Source organism: Xenopus laevis, chromosome 9_10S (genome assembly GCF_017654675.1).
Source record: "Xenopus laevis strain J_2021 chromosome 9_10S, Xenopus_laevis_v10.1, whole genome shotgun sequence".
Classification (NCBI taxonomy): domain Eukaryota; kingdom Metazoa; phylum Chordata; class Amphibia; order Anura; family Pipidae; genus Xenopus; species Xenopus laevis.
This window is the reverse complement of record NC_054388.1, coordinates 84,517,258-84,540,919: the sequence shown is the minus strand read 5'-3', so window position 1 is coordinate 84,540,919 and position 23,662 is coordinate 84,517,258. Positions and strand designations below refer to the sequence as shown.

At 35.3% G+C, this 23,662-nt stretch overlaps 1 protein-coding gene across 5 annotated transcripts in view; it reads right to left on the bottom strand.

The window, feature by feature from the left end:
- Positions 1-23,662, bottom strand: part of LOC121398856 (RNA binding protein fox-1 homolog 1-like) — a 351,364-nt gene that overhangs the window by 225,733 nt on the left and 101,969 nt on the right. The window contains exon 1 of one of the 5 annotated variants that reach the window (XM_041578306.1): positions 155-585. The exons of the other annotated variants lie outside the window; for them this stretch is intronic. The gene's annotated coding sequence lies outside the window, so the exon portion shown is untranslated. Of the gene's footprint in view, positions 1-154; positions 586-23,662 lie in introns of those variants that run through there. 5 annotated transcript variants of the gene reach the window in all.

Genomic DNA, 23,662 nt, shown 5'->3' with positions numbered 1-23,662 from the left:
CCAGTGCAGCTCAATGCCAACTGCTGCTGATAGGTCACTATTTAGCAACTGTAGCAGCACTTGATTGTAAAAGCGAATGTGACCAAGCATTTCACATTTCTTCTTTCCAGTGCTGTCGGCTGTCTAACATTGCTAATATAATGTACACACTCACCACACTGTGAAGTACGTATGCCCCTTGTGAGGTTGGCCTGCCACGAGACAGTGCTAGTGGCTACTAGGTACTGTAGCTCCATAAAAAAAAATAGATGAAGAAAGCGTTTAAAAAAACATGAGTGATATGCGCATGAGAAAGAAAGAGGGATGGGAAATTAATAATCCAACAGGCAGGTTCTCTCAGTGTTATTAATGATGCTGTTTTTCACTATCTAGAGAGGAGCAGAGATTTGCACATGAGCATGGGAGGGGAGAAGACATCATTGGCCGACGGTGCTCATTCCTATACATCACAGCCAATCCTTCTTTCTTGCCTTTAGGTATAAATATGGTATATCTGTGAAGCAGTTACAATACCCTGGAAGATGAAAAGGCATGCTCTCAAGCTATTTAATGCTTTTGTCCAGTTAATGCACTATAAACTTTATTTGAGCTGATTTCTCATTTGATACCCTTGTGACAGGGTCAGTGAACGGCAAGCTATTCCATCCCAAATCATGACATAATCGAATTGCTGCCTATTTCCCAAACCTGTAATGAAAAAAGCAACCGAAATAATGCAGGTAATGTTGCCAGCCTCCCATTGCTGTCGTACATTATTACTGCCGATTGCTTGCCTCCATTTCCCCAGTATTCTAACAATGAATATATTTCACAGCTCACTTGCTTTACTGTGTGGGTGGTATGGCATAGACACCTACATGATACGAAAAAGAATCTAAAACAAGAGGGTTTTTGTCTGTGAATGAAATCTAGCAGGCTGCTGATAAAAAAGCCAATTCTGTCAGTATGATATCCCTAGTGTGTGTATTTGGAAATGGGGGAGGGGGAGTGCTGTGGAAATTTCAAGTAACACAGTTTTTTTTTATTTGTAAATATGTATTGCTCTTTTGTTGATTTGCTCTGCCTTAATCAGAAAACTATATAAGTCTGGTGTTAACCCTTTGATAGATGTAAAACTAGTATTTTAACCGTAATGGCTTAAACACAAACACTCAAGTTAATTTACTAACACTGGGCTTTATTTACTGTAGGTAGAATAATGAAATAAAATCACTATTGTAATGATGTTGGGTTACGTCACTAGGGCAAGTTTACCTACTACTAATAAAGTCCTGTTGTACCCATTGCATTTATTAAAAACGTGCATTCAAATATATGTTGTTATTAACCTTTTGAATTCTGGTTCAATGCAACTGCATCTCCTTTTACACACTATACCAAATTTAGGCCACAGACCACTCTGTTTTACTTCATTTGAATATTGACAAATAGATATATCTGGCAGGCGGTGGAGATGCCCACCGCCTCGATAGCGGGCACACTCACTGCCTGCTCTTGTGTAGTCTTCTGTCACTTCCGGGTTGCACAGCCATTGTCTAATTTTGGCTTTACCAAGAGCGCCGCGTAACATCATCACACAGAGGCGCAACAATTAAAATATTTAAAAGGCACTCTGTCAATTTCTGGTTGTTCAATGTAAAGGTTCTTTCTGGTTCCTGGGTGATTTCTATATTATTTCTTGTGCTGGTATTCTGTGTTTGACCCCTGCCTGTCCCTGACTCCGCCATCTTGCTGCCTGAATTGACCTCTGCCTGCTTTTGACCACTATTCTGTTTCCGATTGTTACTGCTCCCCTGTCCTATCCATATATGTTTGGTAACCCCTGCTTGCCCAGAACTCTCTCCCTTGTTCACCCTGGCTGCATCTGAGTAGCAGAGGCCTCCACCCAAAGCCAAATGTGGCTGCTAAAGAGCGGAAGACCAGAACATTGTAATTTTCAAAATTAGTGGTGAGCACAACTTTTTGTTTGTCAAAGTTATACAGGAGCAGTGACCAGCTCCATGTTGTAGCTCCCACCCTTCCCAGCTATAGTCAGGTGATCCCACTGGTGTGTAATAAAAGGGCAGCTAAGTTTGGGAGTTTTACTTTGAAAGCAGCAAGTAAGTTGCAGGTAAAACCTAGTCCCTTTGTAAAATGTATAATGAAGCAATAGAATTCTTAATTAATCAGATGAAAATTGAGCATTTGACTGGCCAGATATGGGATGACTTTGACGTAATTGGCCAACTTGAAGGGCCTTAGTTATCAAAATCCAAATTTAAATAAAAAAAGTCCCAACAAACTAAAATCCACAATTGGTCCTTATTTATTATTAAAAAACACAATTTAATCAGATCGGGGACAAATTTAGATAAAATCAAGCGGAAACCCAAATTGTCCATTTTTTTACAGTTTTTTTTCCCAAATCACAAAATTTTTAGGGCTTTTTCTTGAAAAGCCTAAATTTTTTGAAATTTTGCCCAAAAAGTCTGAAATAGTCAGATTTTCCCACTAATTTCAGCGCAGACCTCAGAAACTTTCAAACAGGGTAACAGGGTAGGGACCTCTCCCACTGACTTATATACAAACTCAGCAGGTCTGAGATGCTGGATTTTCAGATTCTGAATAAATCTCAAAAAATTATCCACTAAAAATCCAGATTTTATAGTAAAATAAAACTAGAATTTTTGACATTCTGACTTATAAAATAAATAACCCCGAAAAGTCACCAGAAAAAACTGTGCTTTTCCACCAGTAGATGCAAGTGTGAATATTCTATCATGTTTTTTTCTTAAATAAGCTAGCATTCAAGAAAACAATTTGCTAGAGTCAATCTCAAAAATTGGTAAATAGGCCTCCCCGTATTTTATGCCTACCACTGCCCAGGATCCTACTTAAGCATAAAAAGCTATTAAATTTGTTTGATATGATATGTTCTTCATAAATCTGAAAGCCAGGATAATTACTGCTTGTAATGCCATTCTCCATAACATAATCTTGAGGACGTAATTTTCCAGTCAATTGGTACTATGCCAGATAAAGGAGAGTTTAAGGAAAAAGTGGCCAGGTTAACCTAAATTAAACTCAATCACTCAAGGGTGTATAATGTCATTTCTTTGTTCACATTAATTTTGCTTAACATATAAGAACATATCCTGTGTCAGCCAATGGCAACTTGTTTAAGCTGAACTATACTTACCTTTACAGAGACAGTCCTCATTCCAATTTTGCCTTATGATTGCTGCTTTATAACACTTGGAGGCTAAATAGAATTTGTGAAGTTTAGCTTGTATTTTCAATTTGAATAAACTGGTAAAAATGTAAACGTGACTATGGATGACCATATTTTTGACACAGCCTTTTCAAGAAACTGCTGAAAATATTTCCAATTAGTGATGGGCCTATCTGACCCATTTCCCATCGCCAAAAATGTGTGAAATGGCAAAACATTTGCCAAATGCATTGTCAAGTGGCATTTTTACACACTTTTTTTTTGTCAGTGAAAAGCAGCAAAATATTTCACCCCTATGTACAATAAAATTGATAAGCAGTTAATTAAAAATACATTTTTTTAACATTGTTATGTCTGGCGATTAAAATTTGATTGCTGTTTTTTTTACACAGTTTAACCTCTACAAATGTCCAGCAGTATTCCTTGTGAATTTGGACCACAATCCTGAATCAAACTCTTGCAGATTTGAAATGGATCACCCTATGTTTACGTACAGTATATACATTTTTGCAGCTGTAACACTTTGATAAGTAATCCTCTTCTCACCATATCCAAAGTACTGCAAGGCTGAATCAGCATGACCCTGCATGGTACATGAGATATACTGTATGCTTTTGAATCAAACAGAACGGACATGTGCTCCCTGTGACTGTTGTCAACAATCAAGAAACTCAGTTGGATAAGTAGGAGAATAATTGTTAAACAACAGGGTTACAGTTACAGCAACCATCTAGCTGAAGTGATAGAGATTTGAGCACTGATAATGGCACAATCTTATTATGATAACGATAAGTTGATAAAGTGTTACTCATTTTCTTACACATTGGTAAGATTTTATAATGAACTCTGATCTATACTAGTCTCCGCATTATCAACAAGAATTACAATTCTATCAAAGCATTAAGTAACCTAAAACTCTATAGGGAATGTAATAAAAGTAAATCATGGAAAAATATTTGCAATGCCAATGATTATTTCTTTGTGCAAACAATTTTTCTTTCCTTTGCTTGAATTTAATATAACTTTTGTTAACCTGGAATGTGTTTGTTGACCCCTGTATGCAAGTGGACGAAAGTTTGCAAATGTTATGGCTGTAATAAAAGTTCTTACATTAAGCAGACTTTAAAAATGTACACATAAAGAATGTTCCAATACAGTAATCACAACTGCACATTTTAAATTAACTTTAACAACATTCTTCTTTTTTACAGTAAAAATGTTTTTTATTGTTTTTCAGAGAACTAAATTGTGCCTTTTGACTTTTAACATAGCTGCTGGATAAAAACAACTGAGAACATACTTATAAACTGAAACCTGAAAACCATTTAAGTGCAGTATAAGTACCCTATGAATGCCAAAGTCTGCAGTAAGATCCTCATTGCCTAGCAAGGGCTAGGCAGAACAGCAGAAGCATAATTTATTGAAGCGGGAAGCATCACCTGATGCTTCCCAGCTCAGTTCAGTTGTTCAATGTGACAGGAACAATAGCGAATTAAGTTTTTGAGCAGATAAGCATCAGGCATTGCTTCCTGCCTCAGTTTATTAAGCTTTTGTCTTTCTCAGGTAGTCCAACGGGGGCGTTCTGGTTAGACATTCATGGTGTAATGGTGTAAAAACTGCTAATATTATGAAACCTAAAAGAATGCACATTACAAAAATACTCAAAAGTGCAATGTGGGCAATATAATGGTAAAAAAAATCTTGATAGCGAACTTTTTTTAAATAAAGCAAGATAGTAGTTCTGTAATAAAAATAACATATATTATAACATATATTATCAAAAAACTCAGATTAATGTGCACTATCCATAGATATATGCAGGAACTAAGAATGCATAACAGAACATGACATTCTAAATATTATTCATGGCCACAGAGGAGAAAACAGGCCCAGATTTATGGAAATGCCACCAAGGCCCAGGCCTAGGGCAGCTGGATTTTAGGGGGCGGCATGCTGCCAACCACACCCATATTAGTTCAACAACACTAGGGATGCGCTGGAGATACAATCATTTTTAAAATTTCCCGTGCACCAATCCCCATTAAGCAGAGGGGACAGGGGCAACGAACGGCAGTGGGCCTACGGGCGCCCACTATGTAAATCCGGCCCTGGGGGAAAATGATGTTCCCAGTTAGGCATATTCCCTTTGTACATGTTCAGGAGATAGCTCTATAAAACTGTTCATGGCCAGATAGCTCTAAAACATCATAGAACTACTGTTTCTATCCAAAGACTGATTCAACTCAACCATCTAAACAGCACAGATTTTTTTAAAAAATGTAAACATCTTTCACATAACTAGAAGAAAACTTTAAATTAGAAATATGTGGGTGTTATCAAATATTGATTCACACAGATAAAAATACAATTACACTAACGTTTTTTTAAGGATTTTCCAATATACTGTAGTTGGGCTTTATCCTAACTATGTTCAGAAATGTTTAGAGGAATAGACTGACACTTAAGTATGAGGATAGTTCACACAGTATTCCACCATAAACTATGGAGAAAAGCTTTTGTATGTAAAGAAGGCTGATATAAAAAATTAAATGAGAATCACACTTGAAGTAATTCAATCTGTATATTTTACCCAACTTCTGAATTTCTACCAATCACTGCTATTTATCAAAGAACAGATAACATAAAACCTGGCAGCATAAAAATACATTTCACTAAACCGGAAAAATAGTGGAATATCATCAGAAAGAGGGGAAAAAAAGATACAAATAATAAATAATTCAATATTCCTTCGGAAAGCTCTTGCAGAAGAGGCCTGAGCTGATTCAAACATCAGAAATAAGGCTGACAAGGGGTATATTGATTTAGACAAGTCTATCATTATTCTAGTCCTTTAGGAAAGATGCTCCTTTGGCCCTGTTTTATTGCAGAATCTACAAACCTTCCTCTTAAACTCTTTTCCTTTGGACTTCTCATAATTCCTGCAATTCAAACAAAACTCATAGGGGCAAATTCACAAAACGACAAAGCGCCTAACGCTAGTGTTAATTTTCGTTTCGTTTTCGTTTATTCGCCGGTTCACTAACGGACACTGGCGTAAATTCACTAGTTTTACTTCACACCCTTACGCCTGGCGAATTTGCGCAACAGACGTAACAAATTCACTAACGTGCGGATTTTTCTGAACGCTAGTAGATAGGGATTGCTTCAAAAAAAGTTAAAAAATTTTCCAAGTCCCACAAAACTCTTTTTTAATTTTTTATGCGTGATAGGCTGAAAAAGATCGAAAAAATTTTAGGGGCTACCCTCTGTCCCCACTACATTTCCTAACTCATGGCAACTTAACTATACAGTGGGCACATGTGTAGGGCAAAATAAAAATTTAATTTGCTGTTTTGAAGGTTTCCCAGGCTTGTGTAGTGCTGCTACATCTACCTCCATTGTAACTTGAATTTGGCACCGTATGCAAATTAAGCATCGCTAGCGTAACTTCGCTTTGCTTGGCAAATTAACGCTAGCGCAACTTCGCAACCTTACACTTCCCCTGAGCGCAACTTCGGATTTTAGTGAATTTGCGTAGCACTAGCAAAAATACGCCTGGCGAAGTGTGGCGAAGCGGACGCTGGCGCAACTACGAAGCTCAGTAAATTTGCCCCATGGTCTAATATGATAAACAAGAATTGTTCAAGTTTTGTATTTATTGAATTGCATATTTTCCATACCTTAATAACGCACAATGTGTTTATTTACAAAGATAATGTTTACAGACTCATATTTTCATGAGTGTATATTTAATTTCTATATTTCATGAATGATGGAATTACATTAATGGAAAAGATTGTGAATTGTAGTAAAGAAAGTTTATTTTTTTTCTATAAAAGCTCACATTATTAACAAAAAGTCTCAGACCATATATCTCTCTCAGAACTGAACCAGTTTTTCATTGTTCTGTAACTTTATTTAGCCTTAGTGTCTTTACAGTTTAATTGGACTTAAATGGGCTATAAAGTGGGGATGCTTTACAAATAGTGATGGGCGAATTTGCATCTTGTTTTTGACGCCGGCGTCCGTTTGTTTGGACGCCGGCATCCGTTTTTTTAAAACCGGCACACTTTCGCCAGCGAATTTTCACGGTCCGTTTCGTGAATTTATTCGCCGGCGGCGAACCCCGCGAATTTGCCCATCACTATTTATAAATCATTTTTTGACTATTAAAATCAAATTAGACAAGCATTCTTAAATCTATGCTTTGATGAATGTGCTGTTGCCAAACTAAATAGACAAATATGTCGATATTATCACATACAGTATATGTGAATTCGATATTGACTTTCCAGGTACCCCATAAAAGTAGACATGAAACAGGAAATGTTCCTTTAAGCATTTATTCCACACAATAAACAGTTTTAAGCTTTTTTTGATGTTTTAGAGCAATGAATCGTGGTACCTGGTGTACGCCTTAAAAACTTTTTGTGTGAATTGTATGTGCAATATGTATTTTTTTTAAAATGTTATTTTTTTTCCTAAGCGTTTGTCTTATCACTTAAGGGGGTTACTAAAAAGATGATTGCATTTGCCTAGAAAATGCCTAATTTAGGAGGAATTCATGGTCCTAAATGTTTTTGGAACTTTTACTGAATGAATGTAATGATCTTACATAACTTTAACCTTGCTATGAGTGAAAAGGAGGGGGCGGGAGACTAGGAAATTCAAAAACCTTTTTGACAATAGCATAATTTACTGTACATTCTTAAATACTCCTAGTTAAAAAGGGTGCAATTAAAATATGATTAATCAATGCAACTGTTTTCTATTATAATGTAAGGGAGAGATACATCCAAAGTCACAATAGCTCAAATATCAGCATGCACTCACTTTGCTTTGAACATGTTTTGGGATGACATAGTATTCCCCACAGTTTATTATGGGAAGTGGCTGTAATAATTTTATCACCGCCAATTTTTTTGGCCATTATACAGAGGAAAGTGTTATTCAATGAAAATTTTTTACTCACATTCTTTCCACCACATGTAATAAAAGGCACAAATTTTTCCAGATGCAGTAACCCATAGCAACTTTGCTTTTGAAAAAGGTAATCAGGTAATTGCTACCTGCTGACTGGTTACAAAAGGTGATAAGAGCTGTAGCAATATTTGCACCTTATGTCACCTGGAAAATAACAATCCCATGCAACTTAGCAGTAACCAAAGGACAATGCGATTATTCTGGAACCAAAGCAGGGGCTGGCTGAGAGTGTCTGAGGCAGCAGAGGAATCTTGATTGTTTATCGTTTTAACAGTAAGAATAAAAAAATGCACTTATATGCTATACATACTGTACCCTTTAAATTGCATGCTTATTTAAGTTTTTATGGTCTATAGAGTTTTAAGGCTGCCACATGTGAAAATCCTTATAAAACCGCTATTGCAATGAAACATCAGAGAATTTACAGTAATACGTAATGCATATGCCTTCATCAGTCATGCCTGTCACAAATTTTCTTGAAAGGGTAACTAATAGTGTTATAACATTCACTAAAAGGGGAACTATTGCGAAAATGAAAAGTTAATATAAGCTTCATCATACTGAAATAAACTAGCTAAATACAAACCATTAAATATTATGTATAATTTCTGAATAAACAAGTTTATCTTCACTATCCTTCTCTCAGCATCTGTTTTTCTTCATTCTGACTTCTTGCAGCAGTTTGGTGACAGATTCATTAACAGATCCAATATATCTTATGGGGGGGGGCTTCCTTTCCCAGCAGATGAATTAGAGCTCACTCAAATAACCGATTCCAGTACAAAAAAAATCTAACAAAATAACTGCATTTTGCACAAATCCTGCATGTAGAGAGACAGGATTTCTGGTGATTTTAATAGAGTGAGCTCTAATACATCTTCTAGGCAAAAGGAGCCCTCTATAAGATATATTGGATCTAACTGTCAATGAATATCTGACACCCAACTCTTGCATGACGAGCGAATGAAAAGAAACAGATGCTGAGAGAGGAATAGTGAAGATAAACTTGATTATTTCAGAAACTGTTTAAATCGATTATATTTAGGAAACTTCTTATTTCAGTTTGCTGAAGCTTATATTAAATTTTCATTTTTGCGATAGTTCCCCTTTAACTAAAGGGAATATTTTGCAAATCTGTTTAAAAATTCTTTATGACTGTCTAATCATAATAATAATTACATTTTAAATAGCTTATTTGTGATTTCCCATACTAACATGTTGTGAGTCACTAACAGATAGGGCAATGACACGTGGAAACATTTTTCCCTTGCCATAAATCTGGGTTGCAGTGGGTGACAATAGTCTCTAGTTTCCTTTCCACTGGCAGTAACACAAATCACAATGTGAGTACTGTAAATGCATATAATACACAAAAGCCACGAATATCCTGTAAATTATATCCTTATAAACGGTGAGTTCTAATGTTATCAGTTATAAACGGTGAGTTCTGATGTCATTTCTGTCACATGACTCACTGAAACTTGTGTATTATAATAAATAAAGTCCCCCCAGTTGCAAAATATGAGGCAATTATAAGTTACCTCGGAGTTCCATGACCTATATAAAAACACTCAGCCTTTGGCCATAAGGTCATGAAACTCCTTGGTAACTTATAATATCCTTATATTTTACAAGAGGGGGTACTTTATTCACTATACACTGCTTCTTCCATCTGGAAGCTAGGGGTGTTTTTTCAGCTTCAGGTGACAAAATGTTTTTCTTAGAATTATGGGTCTATTGTTTTATGCAACTATTTAATATTTTGGTCCAGCTCCATTTGCTGCAAAACAAATATTATTTATATATGCTTTAAGTGGGAGCCCTTTAACCCAAATTAGATAAAAAAATCTACATTTATTAAAGAATTAAGTGAATTAAATGAATTAAAGGCTGATAGATAAGTACATAAATTATTAACAAATGTGGCATATTAATTTATTTAGGAAGATGGTTACTCAAAAAAATGTTGCTCATTTAGGCATCAGTGAGTCCAGAATCTAGATTTTTAGATTTAGATTTCAGTCTGTTAATTACAAGCAGATAGGATGTGCCACAGAAAATTAACAGTCTTGCAAAGACATCAGAGGTAAAACACACAAAACAGGAACTGTTTAAGGGTCAGGAGAGCAAGTCAATTTTGAGGAAGAATAAAAGAACTGTCATGTATATGATTGCTTACAAAAGGGAAGAGGGCAATTCTGCCTTGTTATCATCAGTTAATTAGGCACCACAGTCAGGCATACACGCACTGCAACATTTGCCATGGTAATAAAATGTATTATTTAAATGGCAGACAAAACAAAAGAAATTGTAATTGTGACAGGGCAGAATACAATATGCTCTCATAAAGCAGTTATATCTTATCTCAAGGACTAAAACCAATTGTGCTGATAATTTACAACAGCAGGAATGGGATTCATTATTCAGAAAAAAAAATCTGCGAGATACTTTAAATACTACAGTACTGGACTATTTACAAGAAAGCTGATGACAAGAATCTCAGAATATGGTATTATATTATATATGGTATTATATAAATAGAATGAAAAACCACAAGGGGAACCAAAGTGTAGACTAACATAGAGCAGACACAGAGAACTCCTTGAAGACTCTGCACATAGAAACACTGTAGATTATAATGAATTATGCACCCCCTACTGAAATTTACAAAGATATTGGAAGTCACCTCGGAGTTACGTGACCTGTATAAAAACACTCGTCCGTCAGCCTCATGCTTTTATATGGTCATGTAACTCCTCAATAACTTTTAATATTTATAAATTACATTAGGGTGTGCATTATCCACTATATAATAAACAAGAGCCATTAATATCATGTAAAAGATATCCTTATAAACAGTGCTTAGTGATGTCATCAGTTATAATGTCTATCTATTAGGGATGGGCGAATTTGACCCATTTCGCTTCGCCAAAAATTAGCCGCTGGGGAAATGTCGCAGATGCCCATTAAAGTCTATGGGCGTTATAAATCTTTTGCCGCGCGGCGAAGTTGTCTTTTTTTTTTTTGACGCACGCCGCCATACAAGTCTATGGGCGTAATTTTTTCGGCTAAGCGAAACTATCTACAATTACATCTATCATTTCCGTTATTATTTATTAAACAAATTGTGTACAACCTTGTGCTTAAAGGAAAACTATACCCCCCCAAACAAGGTGGGTCTCTAAAAAACATATTGCATAAAACAGCTCATATGTAAAACCCTCCCACATGTAAATAAACCATTTTAATAATAATATACCTTTTTAGTAGTATGTGCCTTTTGATAATCATAAATAGAAAATTTTCATTCTAAAAAATAAGGGTCGCCCCCTGGGATCCTAGGATTCTTCTTCCTTTTACAGTTAGAGTTGTAGTATTTCTGGTCAGATGATCTCTGAGGCAGCACACAGACCATCACAAAATGGTGGTTCAAGGCAAGAGATGTAAAAGGGCAATATTTACTTACCAATTTTTTAAGATTCTTTAATATGCCAATTAATTTGATATAAAATATCTGTTGCTTAAATATTCATTTGGGGGTATAGTTTTCCTTTAAGTCATAAGTAAATAACCTAATGCTGCTCATTGACAAGCAGTGGATACATCTTAATTCAGCCTGACAACTGATTTTAAATATTAATTTATGGGAATTGCCATTTAATTCCATTGTTTACCCCAGTATTAGAAGATCAGAAGCATTATTGAAAGAAACCTGTTAATGATTCAATATGAGCATTTTTATTGTAATCAAAGGGGCCAATTCACTAAATTCGAGTGAAGGATTCGAAGTAAAAAAACTTCGAATTTCAAAGTATTTTTTGGGCTACTTCGACCATCGAATGGGCTACTTCGACCTTCGACTACGACTCCGAATCGAAGGATTCGAACTAAAAATCGTTCGACTATTCGACCATTCGATAGTCGAAGTACTGTCCCCTACTTCGGCAGCTAAAAGCTACCGAAGTCAATGTTAGCCTATGGGGAAGGTCCCCATAGGCTTTTCTAAGTTGTTTTGATCGAAGGATATTCCTTCGATTCGAAGGATTTAATCGTTTGATCGAAGGAATAATCCTTTGATTGTACGATCGCAGTATTTGCGCTAAATCCTTCGACTTCGATATTCGAAGTTGAAGGATTTTAATTCCTAGTCGAATATCGAGGGTTAATTAACCCTCGATATTCGACCCATAGTGAATCAGCCCCATAGTGTCATTATATATGTTTCCTGGTAGGTCAGCAACTAAGCCCTCAAAGGAAAATTAGCATCTTTTTAAATATTTTCAGGGCATCAGGATTATTTTTTTATTTTGATGTCCATATTTACTTTTTGAGTGCACTCTCAATCCTCATTCGATTCGATCGAATTCGGCCAATTCGATAGTCGAAGTACCCAAAAAAATCCTTCAAAATTCGAATATTTTTCCATTCGAATTATTCACTCGAGCTTAGTAAATCTGCCCCTTAATGTCAAATCTCTAACTCATAGGGGGTTATTTACTAAGCTCTGAATACCCGAAATTCGCCAAAATCCAAAAAAATTTTGATATTTTTTTTCATAAAATCGGACATTTAAAAAAATCACAAATTTTTCGGAATTTATTAAACCCCAAGGGCTAAAAAGCCCGAATCTAAAAACATGGCATCTCAAATCTGTCGAGGTTGCATAAAAGTCAATGGGAACAGTCCCATTGATTTTTGGTTGTGTCGGGGTTTCGGGCGATTTCACTATGTTTTCTGAGCTTTCAGGTGAAAACTCCGAAAAATTTACGAACAAATAGTGAAAATCTGAGCTTTTCCCGCAAAGCAAATTTTCAGGAAAATGTAATAATAAATAAGTGTTACAAACCCGAGTGGGTTAGATCGGAGTTTGTAGCAGCCGATATTGAGATAATTTTGGACCTTGATAAATAACCCCCTTAATTTAAAAGATGGGTATGTTGACAAGGAGGACACACGGCCGGAAAGCACCATCCCCAGAATTATTGTAGTTCACCTCACTTTACACAAAACAAGGGTCATGTTGATTGTCCACTACCATCTTTCTTTGGGGTATGGAGGTATGATAACCTAGGAATAGTAAATTGGTATAACCCCCATTGCCATGGTATTCTATTTCCAGCTAATAATACACACTGTTTTTTTAAAATATTTGTGGTACAAAGGGAAGTAAAGATTTGTGCATGTATTTCCTGTGTATTCGTATTTTAGTATTTTTATTTTGACTGAAATAGTTGCATTAGATAAGTGTTTTTAATGAGGTATGTTAAGTCAGAGTTACCAGTGCTGCTTCAAATTAAACTGAATTGTGCCCATGATGCTGTAACCCATAGCAACATATGAGCAATTAGCTTTGATCTGTCAAGTTAAAGTTGGGCTAATGAATGCAAATGCCTGATTCCTGTCAAAGTTATATTATTAAATGAGCCCAGATATTTCCAGATGGCAAGTATCATTTTATCAGGTAAATAAACAGAAAATCCTTTTCACAACTAGTATGATTACTGCATCTTAAGATATCAGTTATATTTTTCCATATCCTACTTTGCTTGTGCAGTTTTTATATTTGATGGAAGGAAGGATTTTTTACTTATGTGTTTCCGACAATTTGCACTTCCAGATCAAATATACTTTTGAGAAGCCACATGGGAGATCCAATCCATTTTTAATAACGTGCAGGAAGTTTGAAAAAGTTAGACATCTATAAGTATATCAGCTTGACCTGTTATGACTAAAGCTGGATAAATCAGTTAATCATCTTTGTATTTGGATTCCAATGTTGGAACTAGTACAGTTGAACTAGCAACCCCAAGTAAAACAAATCACACCACAAGCTTAGGGTAAACAAAATATGTATAAAACATCCACTTTGTATAAATCAGTACTTTCCTGGATATTCTAAACTATTACTAAACAGTGTACAGAGAAATTCTTTTACATATCCAGTCTAACAAAAATAGAGCAGATAGTCCCCATGCAATGTGCTTTCCCTCCATCAATTTTAAAAAAGCGATGCTAATGCTAGTGCAACCTACTAATAATGACCAGTTATAAAAAATATGTAATAAAATGCGCCAAAATTTTGCAAAATTATTTTATACCTTTTTTGTCCAACAACAATGATGCAAACTGAGAATGAACAAAAGTCTTTGTATGCAGATTTAGGGATGTAGCGAACCGCCGATAATGTGTTCGCGAACGCCGTTCGCGAACACCGGCAAAAAATGCGGACAGTTCGCGAACAGTTTGCGAACTTCGAACATCCGAAAATCGTTCGATTCGAACGATCGAAGGATTTTAATCGTCGCGCGACGTTCGCGAACTTGCGGCGGACGTTAACAGCCGATGTTCGCGCGAACAAGTTCGCCGGCGAACAGTCCGCGACATCCCTATGCAGATTCCCCAGTGACTAGTGATGGCGCGAATTTCAGTGATTTTCCGCATTTTGCCACTGGTGAATAAATTTGTAAACGGATGCTCATTGACTTTAATGTGCATCAAATGTCGCCAGTGAATTTCATGGGAAATTTGCGAGGCAAAACGGGACAAATTCGCCCATCACTATCTGGGACACTCCTCCCCCGACTTGGCTGGATTTTGTTCTCTAACTAGCCTTGGTACTACTACAGTACCTTGACTTTAAGCAAGAACCATTTTTTGTTTTTCTGTGCTGTGAAGAAATATGTCCTTGTATTGTTAATGCCCTTTTATTCACATAAGTTCTTATTTTATAGGTTACCAAGTTTATAAAAACTCTGTGAATTCTTTGTTTGGGGGTTCTGACTCTTTGTTTGGAGGTTCTGACTCTTTGTGAGTTCAGAACCCACTGAACTCCTGACCAAGTGGTCTCCGTTTCTTGAAGTTCCACAACAAAAGTATTTATTTATCTTTTTTGTTTAGTTTGACCATTTTTGTGATTACCATTTTAATTACATATCCCTTAGGATGTTCATGCACATCTGATCCTCTGTAAAGGTATGGAATCTATTATTTGAAATGTTTGGAATTTGGGTTTCTAAGATAAAAAGACAATGGGAATGTTTTCATAAAACATGCACAGTATTGATGCTGGTTTATCTGACATCAAGTACAAACGAATGCGTTTTCATTACAAAGAAAAGGCAAATCATTTAAAAAGTATGCATTGTTTTCTAAATAAGATAATTCCCATTATCTCATTATCTTTTAGTATGACATTAATGTGAAATTCTGAGACATTTTGAGGTTTCTTTTCATATTTTTTGAGGATTTAGAACTATTTACCCTAGTAAAAATCCAGTAGTTTGAATGAGAAACTGGAAGATGAATTGGAGAGGGCCTGAATAGAAATAAAAGTTATAAAAAGCAACAATAAGAATAAAATTGTAGTTTCAGCATAATTATTTTTTGGCTGTACATTTTGAATTAGGTGTAAAATATTAGGTCATTGTTTGAAGAACAAAGTGAAAAAGAACCTACCTGCCTTGTTCTTTATATTGTGTTGTAAGGCATAGTTCTTTATACTTCTACTATGTAGTTGCAAAGAGTTGTCTATTATTCTGTAGGTTGCATGGGAGGTGAGCATCCCAAATTGTGTGTTATTTGTATCTAGCCAAATGTACAGATTCCTCTTGGAACTACCAATGGTATTGGCACAAGTCCTCCCATTCTGGGTCCAGTACTTGAACCCATACCAATTGTAAGCAAGGCCTAGAAACCCTTTTTTATGCATTCTAAAGTAGCATTGTTTTTTATCCATTTGTTTTTTATGTGATTTTCCAATAAACAGGCCATTTGATGAAAGAAACCTTCAGAACATATAGGGTTAAATGAAGATCCTCAAGGAATTCATGATTTAGAAGTAGTTCATCACACACACTGTGTATATATTGATTTCCCTCCCTCTGCATGCCCCTAAAGCCTTTCTAATAACAAAGAATCTAGAAAGTTCAATAGCATTCAGTCAGTTCCTTTTGACAAGTCATTTTAAGATCCACAGTGTGCACACAATTGCTATATATTATCTACCTGACAACAAATTTACATACAAGATGGTACAAACCATTGTTCCAGTAACTCACAAGAGTTGAAAGGTATTGTGTTCTGGGAAATTACATTTACATCCAGTTATAAGGTTCTGTTTTAGTTTCTAAATTTGTATTGGTACATAAATATTTTTTTCTTTGCTATATTAACATGCATGTAATTTATATTATTATTTTTAAATCTTATTTGTACATTTACCTCTATGAACATATTATCAAATATTAAAATAATCAAACACATGCCAGTGAATATGTATTTATAGCCCTGGTATACTGGGTAATGAAGTAATTATTTTCTATTTTAGCAGCTGTAACATTCTATAGTTTGATGCTCTGAAGTATGCAGTGGGCAAGCTCTGGGCCAGCAAGGGATGTTGAACCAAGATGAAAGTAGCAATGAGTGAACAATCATTAAATTCTAAAGTAAGGAGAAATCATAAACAATATAGCATATGAATAGAGGTTGGTTAGACTCGCCAAATAGGCATCAGCACATCAAATCATGAGGCATTTGTTAATTAATATAGATTATTTGTTGTCAGAAGACTGAGTTGCCTCCTGATAGCAAGTAATACAGTCCTCATTGACTTTCCAGATATTTCATCCTGCCTCTGAGTTGAATGATTTAAATATTTTTTGTAACCTTCAAAGCTTAACTAAAGAAATAGGACAGAAATGTAGTACTTTATGTTTTGGGCATCTATACTAGCTCAAAGTAACCTCTGCCTCTTAGAAGTTAAACTCAGTGCCTCCAAAGATGCTCCAGTAACGGCTTCTTTTCTGCTGATTCCCTGCACATGCTCTGTGCTGCTGCCACTTACTGAGTTTAGAGTCTGACACACAAGATACTGAACATATATACTGTATATAATATAAGGGGAAGATTTATCAAAGGTCAAGGTGAATTTTCAAATTGAAAAAATTAAAATTTCGAGCTATTTTTGTGTACTTCGACTAGGGAATAGTCCAAATGGGATTCGAATATACTGTCTCTTTAAAAATTTGACTTCTACCATTCTCCATCTAAAACCTGCTGAATTGCTGTTTTACCCTATGGGGGACCTCTGGAGTCAATTGGTGGAAAAATTGAAAAACTTTGAATCGTATTTGATCGAATGCGCTATTCCTTCAATTCAACGATTCAAATTCGGCCGAATACAGACCTATTCGATCGAAAATGGACCTATTCAACCCAAAAAAACCTTTGACTTAATTTCGGTTGGTCTTTTTGAATTTGTATTTCAACGTTTTTTCAATTTGAAAATCGACCCTTGATAAATCTGCCCCTAAATGTCACAATACAAGGCTGATTAGCAAACAAATCAGATTATTGGTACGTCGGCTCAGAAACCAGCACAAGTAGTATAAGAATTTGCTAATTATTCCTGTAGCATCAGCATACAGTATTTGACAAACCTCATTTTCTACTTGATAATTTGTGGCAAGCACCTAAGCTTAACACCTCTGCCATTGACTTTTACTTGAATGCAACAGATTTTAGCTGCAGTTTTTCCATTTTTTTTCAAATTCAGATTTATTGCTGCTTTGGGACATAATTAATCTCTAAAAAATTAAGTTTTACTGAAAAAACAACCAGAGAAACTCAACCTTTAATAGACCCCTAAATGTTTACTGACCAATCAGAACCTGACACATGTACCTGTACTTAAGGTCAGTCACTAGGTTAATAGAATGGGTTAAGTTTTAGTCTGACAGAGAAATGATCTACTCTGGGTCCCAACACTATACTACATTAAGGTAGATATGCTCATTGGAACGCAACCTAGGCAGGATATTCCACTTGACCTGCAGCAGTTGGGTGATTATTATATGTTGGTTAGTACACACCATTTTTGAAGTCCGGGATTTGACACACACATGCACACACACACTTTACTTACTTTTGGATTTTTTGTAAAAACATTTTTACAATATAGTCGTTTCCAAGGATTTTTTTTCCTCTAGATTACAGGTTTTCTATAATGTAAACTGCAGTGCACTGCCAAATGAGTGCATAGAAATATTTGTCTTCACCTGTCAATAAGATTACTCCATTATGAACAAAGATCTCATAGAGTTCTCATAGAGTTTTATAGAAAAAATCACTGACTGCTTCAAGATGTTTAAAAAGAGACCAATCTAGGTTTTATTTCTAATTTTAAAGTTAATTTATTGCACCCTTCTTCACCCTGGAATTTTTTTAATACACACAATTAATACAAGTCTGTGAAAAAATGTTATAATTATAATAGTTGTGTGATCTATTATCCTGAAAGCTGAGAATGAAATAGGAGAAATAAAAATAAAAAAGTAACAACATGATACATTATCTTCACAGAAATTGGATATTTTACTGCATGTGAACTTCAACAATGGTTTAAAACAGTGAAGATGAAACCAGTTTGGTACAATTTGATATTCACTTTCACAATTAAAAACACTGATCCGCTTTATAAGGCTTCTTGTTGCACTTTATGTGAAATGTAGAATTCTAAAAGATTATGGTGCAAATTTAATAAAGGGAGAAGTGTCTAGCACTGGCGAAAATTTGCCAGTGTGACGTCATTTCAGGATTATTCGCTAAATTCATAACGTAAATTTGCTATTGAAGGAGATAGACTGTAGCGCTACTTCGCACTCTAACGACAAATTTTCACTCTGGCGAATGGATATAACTACTCAAATTCACTAAGATGCGGATTTTAATGAACGTTACCTCTTGTGCCAGACTTGCCTTCGCCACCTCAAACCAGGCAAAGTGCAATAGAGTAGATAGGAGTCCCAAAAAACGCTGGAAACTTTTCAGTTTTTCAGGGTGATAGGCTGCAAAAGATCGTAAATTTTTATTAGGGTGCCCGGCTTCCTCCTTACATTTCCTTACATATGGCACATAAACTATACACTGGGATCATGTGTAGGGCATTATAACATCTCTATTTTCTTTTATTAAGATTTCCCGGGCTTCTGTAGTGTAATGTATTTGCTGCAACATATACGTCCATTGAAATTTAACCGCCATATGTAAATTAGCCAACGCTAGCACAACTTCGCTTTGCTTGCCAAATTAACGCTAGCAAAACTTCGCCATCGTGCGACACCCTGGACGCAACTTTGCATTTTAGTGAATTAGTGTTGTCCTGGCAAATTTATGCCTGGCGAAGTGTGGCGATGTGAGTGAAGCCGTCGCTTGCGAATTTCCGGAGGTTAGTGAATTTGCCCCGATATATCTTAATGAATAGAGTAGTATTTATAAAAACATAAAGAAAAAAAGAAAGCAAAATCTTTTTTGAACCTATTCAAAACACAGCAATTGCTGTCAAACTGAATTTATATCAGTGGTCTTGCTTCAATAATTTATATCCATTTACATACATTTTATCACATGCGGAGATGAGTACTTCAGTGTTACACCATGTCAGGTGGTCTCCACCAATACAATATCATTACTTCAATAAAAGTCCTTTTCAAGTTAAACATGAAACCCAAATTCTTTTTTTTAAATAAAACATACATACCTGTTATAAACTCATTTAAAACTCTCAGCTATCAATCATACATTGCCAGACAATTACTTTCACTTTCCATTCTGCACTTCCTGGATGTCTCTGCCCTTCCCACATTCTCCCTCTCTCCTCCCTATCTAATTGTGTAGTGTAGGGGAATGGGCATTGGGTGCCCAATTCTGGCGCATAAACAATATTTTGGCATGATGTAAAGATTGTCCACAAGTTAAACACATATTTTTTATGAGCACTCTTGTCTAAACAGATGATCTGATCCACTTGTTTTCATCTTGAATTTAATGATATGCTCCACAGCAAAAGGATTGTATACTGAAGGTTTTTACTTTAAATAGATGAAGGGGAGCCTACAGACATAGGTCAATCTCGGTAATCTTACTTGCAATTTGTATTAGTAGACAATTACAATAAAACAATAAATACAATTGGTTTAAATCTGTGTTTTGTTTTGGCAAATATAATCCCACTAAAAATTAATAAATGTCCATATGTATTCAATACATAACCTTTAAATATCATGAGCCACTGTACAACAGGCTCATGCAATCGGTTCATTGTTTTTATCCTAACCTTTTCAATTGCTAGTTCTATTTAATAGAACTAGCATAAGACATCAATTTAAAAACAAGTGATGATTTTGAGAATATGAAAAAAAGAATAAATAAAATGTTGATAGTATTAACTGAATGCCTACCATACATATAAAGTATTTATGTTTTTTTTTTCTACAGAGAGTCTATATCTGCATTGTACCTTCTCATGCATATTTAAAAGACTGTAAGGGGCAGATTTATTAAGGTTTGAATTGTAAATTCAAATTTTTGAGTTGGATTTTTGGTCATAACTCACAAATTAAAGTTGAAAATAATCCAAATTTGAATTCAAATTGAATTAAAGATATATCATACCTTGACTCTGGGTACAACTTCACTTCGACTATTCGCCACCTAAATCCTGCCAAATTCATGTAGAAGTCAATGGCAGAGGTCCAGTGAGCCATTTGAAGAAGTTAATAAATAGCCTTCCTGACATTCGAGGTTTTTTCGGAAAAAAATTCATTCGAACTTAGTCGAATTTGATTTGAGTTTTTGGGTCAGTAATATTTGTCCGAGTTTTAGACATTCAAGTTTTTTTCTTAAATAACCTCCCATTCATTTTTTGAGTATATTCCAATTTATTAGAGTAAAAAAAAATTCACATACATTTGAAATTTGACCTGTGATAAATCTGCCCCTACGTGTTGTAATCTGGCGAGCCCCATGGGAACTAAAAATATGCAATTGCCTTTGCAGAGGCATTCTGTAAATCTTTAAATACAGAATAAAAAAGTTAAAATAAGAATTACATTTTATATTGAATGCTTATAAAGACAACAGCTGAAAATGTAATTCATCATCCCACATCTCTCTCTCTCTCCCTAGACTTCTAAAAACTTTGCAGTTACAGGTATAGGTCACTTATTGTGGCGATATCCTCAGGCATGGAACAAATGCAAGCTATCCCCAGAGAGGCATTATCTCTTAGTCTGTACTAAAAACTCATAAATTGTTTGGCTGATCCAATCCTGTGTTTAGAATTACATATACAAAGGTTGAAATAATTCCATTTATATTACATATTGTTTTCCCTAATATTATAGTGCAACCAGTACCTACATGTTAAAATGGTTGGTAATGTTATCGAAGTCATGTGTAATGGTCTGCAATTCCCCTCTGTGTTGCTCTAAGTGAACATGTTTTCACATCTGTCCATACGTCTTCTTATTGAATTTTCATCTATCCTATCAAAATGTCTCACTGGACATCCTAGCAGCTGCAAACAGAACAGGTCAGCAATGTTAAAGAAGGTTATATTGAGTGAGCCCTATTTTATTCATTGTTGTTTTCTTCATGTCACAACACTAGTTATGATTGTTATAAAGCCAAAGAGAAGGTCACAAGCAATGAACCATGATATGCAAGAGTAAACTTGCTTTGGCTTTAACTTCAGATGAGGAGAAGACATTGCAATCCCATTTTTTCCTGCTTTGGCTGGGAAAGGTGATAAAAATCAATAACAACAGCTATAGACAATTAGAGGTGTTATAACTTTTAGAATGGTGAAGAAAATTATAGTTAACCCCCCTACTGAGGTATCACCTTGTATGTAGTGTCTCCCAGAAGATTATAAATAGTCTCATAAAAACAAAAAGCTACTGTGAGGCAATCAAATAAAAGCAGTTGTGTCATATAAGTACAGGGTTATTTTTTGGACACAGAGATAGATGATATATTGGATTTCTTTAAAAAAAATATTTTATTTGATCACTTTTCAAGTTTACATTTTATAGCAAAACACCAAAGAACATATAACTTACCTATACCTATCTATAGATATTACTGTCATTACCCACAGAACAATTTTTTGATACTTTGATACTTGTAGTTTATACCTTTTTAATTGCATATTTTTCCGGCCTGCATATTTTTTTTTTTACACAAAATAACTGCTTTTTCATTGTTATTTTATTGCATATACTGACACAGATGACCAAAGGAAAAATCAGTTTTTCTTATGGTACTTAAGTCATTGAGTGTTTGCAAACATATATTAACTAACTAAGGCAAAAAAAATTAGTACTATTCTTTAAATCAGAAGAAATCTATGACTACTGTGGTAGCAACCAACAGAAACATCTGTATTACATAAGGCAAGTTGATTACAGAAATCCTGTGTATTATAGGAGGAATAAGAAAAATATTATTCCATAGACTATATTGGATAGTAAAAACATGTTGCTTGGTTTTAAAAAAAATGTTGTGCGAAAAAATGCCCTTTGACTTTAATGCGTTTGCCGACTTTTTTGCCGTTTCATGAATTAGATTAGAATGCTATCTAATGGTGTCCACATTGTGCAATTGCAGAGTTACATGTAAAGAAATCACTTAGGAAAAGTTCTGTCCAGCAAATTAATTTTTCCTGGGGTAGATAATATGACATAGGAATAAATTAAACACTTTTTTGCCTTTGGTATTTTAAATATTGTCATAGTAAGTTATATTACATTGAGGGGCCCATTTACTTAGCTCGAGTGAAGGAATAGAGGAAAAAAACTTCGAATTTCGAATGTTTTTTTTGGCTACTTTGACCATCGAATGGGCTACTTCGACCTTCGACTACGACTTCGACTTCGAATCGAACGATTCAAACTAAAAGTCATTCGACTATTCGACCATTCGATAGTCGAAGTACTGTCTCTTTAAGAAAAAACTTTGACCCCTAGTTCGCCATCTAAAAGCTACCGAGGTCAATGTTAGCCTATGGGGAAGGTCCCCATAGGCTTCCTAAGCATTTTTTGGTCAAACAAAAATCGTTCGATCTATGGATTAAAATCCTTCGAATCGAACTATTCGAAGGATTTAATCGTTCGATCGAACGAATAGTGCTAAATCCTTCGACTTCGAAGTCGAAGGATTCAACTTCGACAGTCAAATATCGAGGGTTAATTAACCCTCGATATTGGACCTTAAGTAAATCTGCCCCAAAGGGTCGGACTGGGTCGGCTGGACAACAGGAAAAAAAAACTGGTGGGCCCTAGTCCTTGTGGGCCCTACAGCCCTCAAGCCCAATCCAACCTGGACCATGTCTGCAAGGAGTAAAAATAGGGTGAATGGTCTGTGGTGGCATAGTATTTGTGACTGGGCAGCAGACACCCCAGTGCAACACTGATTACATCTTTTTCTAATTCTAATTAACAGAAATGCTTGATGGAACTGAGCAATTATCAATAGAGGAACACTGTAAATGCTGCTTAAAGGGAAGCAACACGGTAGTAATTTTAGTTTAGGATGACATTGTACCCCACTTAACTGAACCAAGATAGTGGCCACATATATCATTACAAGGATGGTGATTGCTAATATTCCTTAAAAAATAACAGGAAGATG